Genomic DNA, 6891 nt, shown 5'->3' with positions numbered 1-6891 from the left:
CAGAGCCACTAACATGGGTCTCTCTCTTGAAATTAAGGAAATGCTTTATTACTTTTCCTGTGACATTCTTGGTCCTCCATAAATATCTCTCTTTCCCTCCTTTTGTTCTCTCCAGCCTCTAAAGTTCGTCACATGCCTGTCTCAGTGTCCTCTGGTTGTTCCCAGACTCTAAACTACATCACATGTTATCATCCGTCTGTCCTCTGGTCTCTGCAGCAGCTGACCTTCATTACTGGATAAACTGTGGTCGCCCCAGCAACAAACACTAATATCTGTCTTTCTCTTCTCTCGTCTTCCCAGCCTCTAAACCTCATCACACACCAACACCTGTCTCTCTCTTCTCTGGTCTAGGCGTCCTCTAATCTACATCCCGTGTTAACATCTACACTCACCTTTCTCTTTCCCATCCTGATGCATGGTTTGAACTTCAGCAGATCGTCTTGACCATGTCTACATACCTAAATACATTGAGTTGCTGCCATGTGATCGGCCTATTAGATATTTGCGTTAACGAGCAGTTGAAAAGGTGTACCTAATAAAGTGGCCGGTGAGTGTATCTCTCTGTCTTCTGGTCTAAACTTTCTCAATTCTCCAAACCTCAACTGACACCTGACCTGCACTGTTAACAGAAACTACTCGCTGGTCTCCAGAATGAACATGCGGCTGCTTCCACTAGATACTAAGACATCAGATGAGCTTTGACAGAGAGGTTCAGTGTCACCTGTGTCACTAAGGCCAAAAGAAGACACAAGTTTAGCACCTGCAGTCACTCAGTGTCGACCTTCTCAGGATGCTAGCTGCTGAATGAACGCTGCATTACTGCTACCGATGTGGAAGGGTAGAACATTTTCAAGCCGGTTGAAAAGTCAGAGGAAACCGTCGAGAGAGGCTCTTTTAAATGGAAGCTGGTTACCACCACGGGACGGGTGTTGACCGTAACTAGGAATCCAACAAATGAACAAACTGTGGCAGCGTATACTCACCTGACAAACCGAAACAATGCTCATCCTGTGAAGAGACGCTGTCAAAAACAAAACTGCGCTGAACATGAGAGAAAATGCACTCACCTGACAAACGCAAGTGAAAAGTTTTCCTGTAACAGAAAGCTCAACTTGGCCACCCCCACCACAAAGTCTAGTGTGTCTTGGCCACCGACTGCAAGATGTATGGGACACGATTGATTAAAGATGGACAGAGGAAAACTTACCAACCACAAGCCTGAGGGATGTTTCAGAGATCCTCAACTCACCTGATGATTTGACATCGACAGCGGTAAACAGAACTGAAACGCAGAACTCGGAATGGATTGAAGTATAGATAGATAGATAGATAGATAGATAGATAGATAGATAGATAGATAGATAGATAGATAGATAGGTGATATGCTCTTTGGATTGCACACAGAGTCTGCTTCCAGTGACCACCAAGACCATGTGGAGAGGTTGAAACAAGGTATGGAGTAAGCATACGGCATTGCCAAGCAAACTGCTCAAAGGGCTGCTGAAACAGCTAAAGGTTCTGTGACACAATGAGGTTCAGTGCTCGGACCCGGTGAGCGTGTCTTGACTGTTGGAAGGACACAGTTCACAGCATGGTCAGAGAGACCAGCAAAGGATAAGAGACGCTCCAGAGTCCTGCACAAACCTGTTAATGCCCTGTGAACACTTACCTTTTGAGACATAACCAGACTTTGCTAAAAAAAAAAAAAATAGCAAAGGGAAACAGAAAGAAAGCGAGAGGCACAAGTCTGCATCTCAAATTCAGGAATCTGACAAGTTGAGTGGGGATGAGTAAGAACTTCAGCCCCCACAGCGGCAGCAGAAAGAAAGAAGACGATTTAAAGATGGAGCTTGAACACAAGCATCGACCAGCAGGAAGAGAGCGTTGAAGCACCAGCTCCTGTTGCACCACCAGCTCCTGTTGCACCACCAGCTCCTGTTGCACCACCAGCACGGCCCAGCAGCTTCGGTGCACCTGCTGGAAAATATTCCTGCTGAGGACAAAGACTTACCTGCTGGAAATGATCATTTACCGCACACCTGTCCCTGAACCCGAGGAGCTGTCCTACCAGCTGCCACAGAGAGAAAGACACCGGCCGAGATGTATGACCTAAGATAAGTTTGGCGTCGGTTCCTGCAACAGCGTTCAGCCAGATGTTACCTGTCTACGATGCTCCAGGACTTGCCCCGTACTAGTTCCAGCTCCACTTCATGTGTGGAAAATATGAGCTACAGACTTCACATGTTCGAATAACACCATGAAGAGTCTTCATACAGATTACCATGAAAAACGAATGGACTGTTGAACTGTCTCCTCTGGTGTCACCAGCGTCTGACCTCCATCGTACACTAACATCTGTCTCCCCGGCCTCTAACATCTGTCTCCCCCAGCCTCTAACCTCTAACATAGGCTAACATCTGTCTCTCCAGTCTCTAACATCTGTCTCTCCAGCCTCTAACATCTGTCTCCCCGGCCTCTTACATCTGTCTCTCTCTCTCCTGTAGTCTCTCCAGCCTCTAACATCTGTCTCCTCTGTTATGACCAGCCTATAATCTTCATCGCAGGCTAACATCTGTCTCCCCGGCCTCTAACCTCTAACATAGGCTAACATCTGTCTCTCCAGCCTCTAACATCTGTCTCTCCAGCCTCTAACATCTGTCTCCCCGGCCTCTAACCTCTAACATAGGCTAACATCTGTCTCTCCAGCCTCTAACATCTGTCTCTCCAGCCTCTAACATCTGTCTCCCCGGCCTCTAACCTCTAACATAGGCTAACATCTGTCTCTCCAGCCTCTAACATCTGTCTCCCCAGCCTCTAACATCTGTCTCCCCAGCCTCTAACATCCGTCTCTCTCTCCTCTGTTATGACCAGCCTCTAATCTTCATAGTACCCCAACATCTGTCTCTCTCTCTCCTGTGGTCTCTCCAACCTCTAACATCTGTCTCTCTCTCTCCTGTGGTCTCTCCAGCCTCTAACCTCCAACATAGACTAACATCTGTCTCTCTCTTCTCTTGTGTCATCAGACACTATAACCTTCATCGTACACATCTGTCTCTTTCTCCGCTGTTATTACCGCTGACTCTAACCTTGAACATAGGCTAACATCTGTCTCTCTCTCTGCTGTGGTCTCCCCAGTCACTAAACTTCATCACAGGCTAACATCTGTATCTGTCTCGTCTGTTATCACCAGCCTTTAATCTATTACCCCAACATCTGTCTCTCTCTCTCTCTCCTGTGGTCTCTCCAGCCTCTAACCTTCATCTTGCATGAACATCTGTCTCTCTCTCTCTGCTGTTATGACCAGCCTCTAACCTCCAACGTAGACTAACATCTGTTTCTCTCTCTCCTCTGTTCTCTCCAGCCTCCATATATTTATTTCGGTCGATCCTGTTCCGTCTCCTTGTGTCCACATTGGTGAAGATGCTTGACAGCGATGGAGCCTAATTCCCAAAACTCTCTGTTGTTTACCTCCAATACATTTTTTTTTGTTCACCTTCATCCGATCTCTCTCTTCCTTCAGGTTCTGCCATGCTCCTATATGGGTTAAAATATTAGACAATATACTCCTGATCTATTTCTCTCCGTCACTTCTACTTTCCCACTCTGTCAAATCCCTCCAATCGGACCAATGATCTTTCTGCCCCCGTTCCAAGAGCCAACCACCAACCACTGGACGCAATTGTTTAAATATTATTGCACTTCTGCCCGTCTATATTTCAGACCCACTATTGCACACCCCACCTCCTCCCCGTCACTACTACAACCCCCATGATGTCCAGGAACGAGGCTGCTGGCTCTGCTCCACCACCAGCATCTAGACTCTGAAGGTGCTTCACATCGGTAGAGTTTAGTTGCCAAAACTCTACACAAATTTCCTCCAAAAAATTTTGTCATTCACTTCCATTTGATCTCCATCCATCCGTTAACTACACCACTTAAACTTCTGAGGGTGAAGCTGCTTACCTGTTGGCGTACCGTCTCCTGCCCAGTGTCAGCTGGGATTTGCTCCTGCCCCCTATGACCCTCAAAAAGATACGCGGTGTAGCTCGAGGATGGTTTTCAGTCCAGCAGCTCACAACTGTCTTTCTCAGTTTTAAATGAATCTCTCTTCAAGTAAAGACTTGAAACATAATCCTCAAATTGTAACCCTGACAGAAGCTGCGTGCTCTCCTGTGGCAGTTCTACCTCGTCTGCTTTCACTTCCTCATGTGTTGGTATCAAATTATAAACCAATAAAACTCTAGACTCTGAATCCAAAGGCCGTATGACGCATTAGTGACTGTCAAACATTTACACCAAATAAATTTGACCTCGGACCAATTTTTTCCTAATCCATTAGATGGCGGCCAGAAAAAAAAATCAAAGTCAAATTTAAAAAATTGATTGATAAAAATGCATCTGGAATTTACTTTGTAACTGTTCACATTGATAATGTTCGGAGTAACAACATCCTACGTAAATAACATTTAAACCACTTAAAAACAAAGGCAGATTAGCAGAGAAGAGACTGAATTAAAACTGATACATTTGCACACATTATATGTTTAGATGAATAAATGATGAAATGGAAGCACAGTCAGTGTCATGTCTCCAGACGACCCCACATGCCCTCTGACCTTTGACCTCTGAAGAGAATGGGGCAGGAGAGGGGAGGGGGATGTTTTTACCCAACTGAGTGCACGACAACAAAGTGTCGTTGTCTGGTCGTCAGTCAGCACTGAAACATCCATCTGTTTCCTTGGGGCCCTCTCACTTTATGAAGGGGCCAAAATGTGACAGGTACAAGGGCCCTTCTGATTCCTGTCCTGCGGCTCTTCTGCTTTAAGTTTCTTAAAGGAGCAATTTGTCAGTTTTGTTTACGCTACAACGTTAGCATTAACAGCTGTTTGCTTGTCAGTCTTCTCAAGAGCTTCAGCCGTTGTTACATTACAGTACAAGAGATTATAATGCGTCCTCTGAACAGCACTGACAAGACACTACAGTGACTCGGTATCGGAAAGGGACGAGATGGACCGGGGCTAACTTGTTAGCATGCTAACTCAGGAGAAGAAAAGGAATAGATGATGGAAATAGAAGCAAAACAAGAAACAAGACCTCTGTTGGTGAGTAAAGGAATGAAGTTTGACACTGAACTCATAACGTTTCTTCTACATCGGGTGGGTAAACAGCTGTTAATGCTAATGTTGGCTACGTAGCAGTAGCTCCTCTAAAGAAAGTCAGACATTTTAGGAAACCCTCTTAAGGCCTTTTTTTTTTTTTTACACCACAAGTCCAAAATGCGGCCTGCAAATGATAGAATAAACACAACACCTTTCAGGCACAGTCATGACAAAACTCAATATTGTAAGGGTAGGATTTATTGCAGGGCTGTTGTACAAGATTATGTTGGGTTATATATTTTTTTTATAGATACTCAGGTCCTTGTGTTATCAAACAGAAAGTGAAGATCAATGACTGACTCATGTCGCAAGAGTTGAACTGCACTAGATGTTCTACTGTTTTATCTTTACAGACTTCATCGTTTTATTGTCTGGATATACTGCTGAAGTTAAAAACATCAGACCAGACACTCTTTCTACAAAGCTGCATTCTTAATGAGTCTTATTGGAAAGCACTTTGCTGTAGTTTGACTGAAATGCTTGTTCTTGATTTTGTTCAAACTTGACTTAAATGTTTGTGGTTTTCTTTGACAATGATGAGCCTAAAATGTTCAGAGCTTTAGTTGGCAAAACATAACAAAACATAAAGAGGATGAGGTTGACTAAATATCATTATGAATAGATTAAATCTAAAAATAGACCAGATTAACACTCCTATTCAGACACCAATAGAAATTAACTCACAGGGCCAATAGCATCAAAAAATAAAATAAAACTGCACATAAAAACAAACATTAATTCCAGGCTACTCCCCATATTGGGGCCCTAGTTAGCTGGACCCTGTCATTAGCACCCAAAGAAGAGTGAATATCTTTATTAAATATCACCCTGGTGTGTGAAAAGGTGTTAGTTAGAATGTCTTTAGCTTAGTTTAGCTCAAGGACTGCAAGCAGGGGGAAACTGTTAGCATACCTCTGTCAAAGAGAGGCAGCGATGGGAGAACATGCTGTTTTATATGCTAGTTAGCTGCTAGCTAACCTGCAAAGTGTTTTTAATCTTCAGTCCTTCTAACCCGACACGCCACAATAAAAGATGAATGTGTCTCTATAAATCATCCTGATTTATTTCAGCAGTGTATTTCAAAACACAAACACAACGCGCTCCGGTGATAAACGACCAGCCGCTCCCAGCAGCCCCCTGGATGCTACAACGCTAATCACGCTAATGACAACTCAATGTGAAAAAAACATATTGAGACGAGTTAAGAGGTCAAAGATCAGCTGTCTCCAGCCTGGTGAGAAATGTCTCTAACCACGCCTCCTCGCCACACACCCACACACACACACACACACACACACACACTCACACACACACACACACACTCACACACACACACACACACTCACACACACACACACACACTCACACACACACACACACACATAGTCTAAATCACTGACTGGTTAAAGGGAAGCAGACAGAAACGCTCAACTGCTTTAAAATATATTCATACACTTAATATTCATGGGAGTCACACATCATTGTCTGCGTATTCTGACATAAGGGGGAAACACGGGGGACAGGCGGGAGTGGGTGGAGGTCAGGGGGAGGGGCCTCATTCAGAACACGGAGACACAAAGGAAGGGACACCTGTTACCATCTGGACCGAGACTAACTTGTTTTTTTTCTTTTCTCTTAAAATGATAGAAGACTGAAATTTAAATGAAATGTGGAATCGATCATGTTGATGTTGGAGGGAACTTGTTGGAAACTTGGAAACACAGTATTTCTG

Source organism: Seriola dumerili, unplaced genomic scaffold, assembly GCF_002260705.1.
Source record: "Seriola dumerili isolate Sdu_G_001 unplaced genomic scaffold, Sdu_1.0 BDQW01000550.1, whole genome shotgun sequence".
NCBI classification, from domain to species: Eukaryota; Metazoa; Chordata; class Actinopteri; order Carangiformes; family Carangidae; genus Seriola; species Seriola dumerili.
The sequence above is the reverse complement of the archived record's forward strand: the minus strand, read 5'-3'. Positions refer to the sequence as shown.